The sequence below is a fragment of the Mauremys mutica genome, chromosome 3 (genome assembly GCF_020497125.1).
Source record: "Mauremys mutica isolate MM-2020 ecotype Southern chromosome 3, ASM2049712v1, whole genome shotgun sequence".
In the NCBI taxonomy this organism is placed as follows: Eukaryota; Metazoa; Chordata; order Testudines; family Geoemydidae; genus Mauremys; species Mauremys mutica.
In genome coordinates, this window is record NC_059074.1 from 167,208,834 (window position 1) to 167,213,539 (window position 4,706).

A 4,706-nucleotide genomic window follows, 5' to 3' on the forward strand; every position below is an offset into this window, starting at 1 on the left:
CTCTCTCTTGTTTAGTTAACCCGATGGGGATAGACTTTTAACTGAAATGTCGACAAAACAGTATGGCCGGGGCTCTGAAAACCAGACTGTAAACATTGCTGTCAAAATCTCTTTAGACTTTGCCCCTTTCCTTTGGGAAGGGATCAGAATCCAGACCCAGCTCCAATTATAAATTATTCTTTTCTCTTCTTCCTGAAACTAGGGAGAAGCCTCCTCTTGGGATCCTCAGATAGAAAAGGAAAAATCTTTGGCTGACCAGGCCTCCTCAGGTTGCAAGGCTTGGAGCCCAACAATCCGGTCTTAATCTGCCCTTGAGCTCACCTTTAAGACTCCAAGGGCACGTAAGGCCTCTGCTGGAAAATACAATGTAGTGCTATACGAGCTAATTGGAGACTGAGGGCTTGTCCACATGGTACAGCAATATGCACGAGAGAGGATTTCTCAAGCACACCAATGTGCTATGCACTAACTGGTCTGTGTAGACCCTGCTGGCACACACTAAAAGTTCAAAGTAGTGCTGTTGAAACAGTGCTAGGTTGATGCACAGGATGGAATTTTGGTATGTGCCAGACAGATATCGTGGGCCAATTAATGTGCAGCATACTTGTGCACTTTAGAAATCACACCCGTCTAGTATGCATTGCTATGCCATGTAGACAAGCTCCAACATTCAGAGCAGTGACTGGTGCCACCAGTTGGAAAGACAGCATTACTGTGACTGTCCATACAGGACCCACTTTATCCTGAAATCCTCTACATTTAAAGGTAAGCAATAGCTTTCCTAAATTAGAGTTATCAGAGTTTGAGGGATTATCAGGCCAATGCCCTGATGGACTGAGTCTTGATCTTAGAGGGATAAGTTACATGAAAATATAACACCGACAGACCCTGGTTGTCAGTGGATGGGATCAAACCTGGGGCCTCTGAAGCTTAGTGCATGAGCTAAAAGGCAACTAGCGCTTAGCTAAGGCTGTAGAGCAGAGTCATCTAACTAAGTGGTCTTGGTGCCACTAGGTAATAATTAGAGATATACCAATCTCCTAGAACTGGAAGGGACCTTGAAAGGTTATCAAGTCCAGCCCCCTGCCTTCACTAACTGGACCAATTTTTGCCCCAGATGCCTATGTGGCCCCCTTAAGGATTGAACTCACAACCCTAGGTTTAGCAGGCCAATGCTCAAACCAACACCACACCCAGGTGTGTGGGTTACACAAACACTAACATTCCACACAAAGGTCTTGGAATAGGTACTTTACATATAGGGAAATAGATGCTAAAATGCAGGAAGACTTCTTTTCTGTTTGTCATTGAAGAAGCAAAGCGGAAAGCTAAATCCTGCCTCTGCACTTGTAGAGTCAGAGGGGCGTTGGCAGGCTTGAAATCCTGCACAAGCAACACTGCATGCAATTTCCAAAGAGTGGTAGGATTCGGAATATGGTCAGCCACCACCTAAGGTATGGTCCACTGAGTCTGAAGTTTTGTCACTAGATCCTTGAATATAGAAGCAGGACTACCTTCTGATATCAGTGGCACATGAGTCAAATCACCTTACAGATTTGGTGGGAGAGAAATGCACAGGGCAGGGGAAGTACAAATTAACTTCCCTTTGAGTTTTGCAAAAAACTATTGGGAAATGTGACAGGAACACGAGCACAACAAAAGTATCAGGAAAAAATGTTACTAAATCTGGCTCTTTTAATACTGTTTAGCAGTTTTCCAGGACTTTAACTACTTAGGCAGATCAGTAGAAGTATTTTCACAGCTAGGAAACTTTTCTAAGGATTGGCTGTGGATTAGTGATCAGAAAGGGAAACAACAAAACAAGACACCCTATACCTGTCTACAGAGCTAGCCATTTCAGACTTGATATCTACATTCTGATCAGTGGAAGATTTGGGTGCTCAGATACTATATTGATAAGGGTTGGCTAGAGAAAAATGGAGTAAATATTCAATTATTTAATGATCATCCTTAGAGTTTTTCTCCTCAAGTTGTAGAGCTACTAAAAATCTCTAAATGTTATCAGAGCTAAAACTAGCTTTTGGAGGATGACATTTTATATGTATTTTGGCTCAACTGGCATCACTTAAGAAACCTGCAGAATCAGTCCCCAGATCATTACACAGACTTTTAGTACTGTGTAAGGATTATGATCTGCTGCTAGTTTGAGAGGAGGTGCGAAAGTGAGATTTTTGAAACTAAAAATTAAGTGTAGAGCCTTCCTAGTTCATATTGTACCTTTGGTATTTGTATTGCCCCATGTCATTACCTATTTATGATGCTAATGATTTACTGTACAGCAAGAGGATCTTAATTTTAATGACTTCAATAAAATCAGAATTACCAATGATTCATCTCTGTTATTCATTAACAGCAAAACCACAATGTACCACATGGTATTAGTGCTGTTCTAGCCATGTTTGTCTTGTAATATTAGGACCTGAAGAAGAGCTCTGTGCAAGCTTAAAGCTGGTCTCTCCAATAAAAGATATTACTTCACCCACCTTGTCTCTTTACATGGTATTATTCATTTGCTCATTTTTTCTTATGGGTGCAGAGACAACAAGCGGTTTGTGCCTTGCTTTCTCCTCCCTGTGAAAATGAAGTTAGAGGCTGAGTTTTTCAAAGGAGATTAAGGGTGTTAAGCACCCAACTTCCATTGAAAGTCAGTAGCATTTGGGCACCGAGCTCCCTTAAGCCCATTTGAAGATCCGGACAAAATAATTAGTGGGACCATGTTGAGTGGAGGAATTATAATATGAGAAACTACTCTGTTCTAGAGAGACACTCTAGACCGGAATCTGTGACTGTGGCACATGTAGCTATAGCCAGACATAGCCACAGCTTCACTGCTATCATTATTCAAGCTAGCTAAATCCAAGCTAGCGCTGGTATGTCTACATGTGCTGCAGTCACATCTCTGATTGCAGCATAAACATACCCACAGTGGCTGATGTGTAACACAGACTGACTGCTGGATTACATCGCCTTTTGTGTCCAATCCACAGAGGATATGGATCTGTAATAGCTCTCAGCTAACGAGACCGGTTTTTCAATAAATATTTAGTTTTTTTAAATTTGTCTTACATCTATTCTAACATGTTCGTGATTTAATTTTAATCTGAAACTCACAGGTATCGCATGTCTTGAAAAATCCACTATTAGGCTTATGCAGATAAACAGTGTTAGGACTGGAGAAGAACTAGTTGATATCTAGGATTAGAATCTAGACTTTCGGCTCGACAATACTCAAAGCAGAACTACAGCTCATGGGTTGCTATTTGAATACAATAGTATATTCCAGGGTTTGTTTGTCAACATTTTGAATGAAAGAAAATATTCATCCATCTGACTCACCTTGAGGAGTGATAGTAAAGTGCCATCCAGTGGAAATTTGGTATAGCTGCAACATGACTAATAAAATCACAATGTAGTACTGTCTGGGTAAGCTTTGAGAATCTGCTTCAAGCCATTGTGTTTAGCACCTGTGGCCAAGATGTTCTGAAATAAATGTCTTAAATTAGGCTCTTAAATCCATATTTAGACACCCAAAAAAATGGTCTGATTTTCAAAAGAATCAAGCACCACTGAAGTCATGGCAACTGCTGGGTGCTCAACGCTTTTGAAAGTAGGGACACTTAGTTTGATTTTAGGCACTCATTTTTTAAAATCTTGGTAATTAACTTTAAGGATCAGTGGCCTAGTACAATACCAACCAAAGTTAATTGGAGTCATTCCATTGTCTTCAGCTGACATTGGATAAGTCTCCAAGTTCTGCCCCCAGTTGCATTTGTACAATTAAAAGAGACACTGTCAGGCCAAATTTGTCCCCATATTTATAAAACCTAAGATCAATATGAATGTTTCCATTATTTAAAAAAATACAAAGCAGCCAGTTTTTAAATAATTATAATACCTAGCTCTCAGTGCTTTTCATCAATAGATCTCAGAGAGCTTTACAAAGGAGGTCAATATTATCCCCATTTTAAAGAAATCTCTCACTTTTAACAATCAAAGGCTTTTTTTAAACATATACTTTTATGAAAATATTTGGCCAAGTTCTGCTCTCAGCAGTGTCCCTTTAAAGCAGCTTGCAATTGCCTATAACTTTGGACATTATTTTTGGTGCTCAATGTTGAAAGAAAAAGATGGTGGGACTGCAATGATGGCACAGCGTAGACCATGTTAGGAGATGATCAACCAGGGGCAAAACAGATCCACTGAAGCCATCAAATAATTGTTCTATTCCTCCTTTCTTTCAAGTGTTGTTTTGCTTTTTCCTTTTGTTTCCTTTGTTTAATTTCTGCTTCATATTTTCTTTCAAGTGAAAAAGGAACTTCTTTCATAAATTCAGAAGATCTGAGACTGCTCCTGTGGAGGCAAAGCGTGGGAATTCTGCTCCATGGAGCATTTTGAGCACTGCTTTGTCATATGCTAGATATCTATTTAGAGATATCTAGATGGTAGATATAGATGTACAGTGGTGAGCTGGAGCCGGTTCCCACAGGTTCCCAAGAACCGGTTGCTAAAATTAGACCTCCGTGGAGAACTGGTTGTTAAAGGGCCAGGAAGTGGGCAAAGAACTCTGGTCTGTGGGCCGGACCATCCTGTTGCTCCCAGGATTCCCAGCTGGGGAGACTGAGGCTCCCCCGGCCCTTCCCCCCAGCTGCAGCGTGGCCAGCCGCTGGCATCAGCTGGGCTCTGGA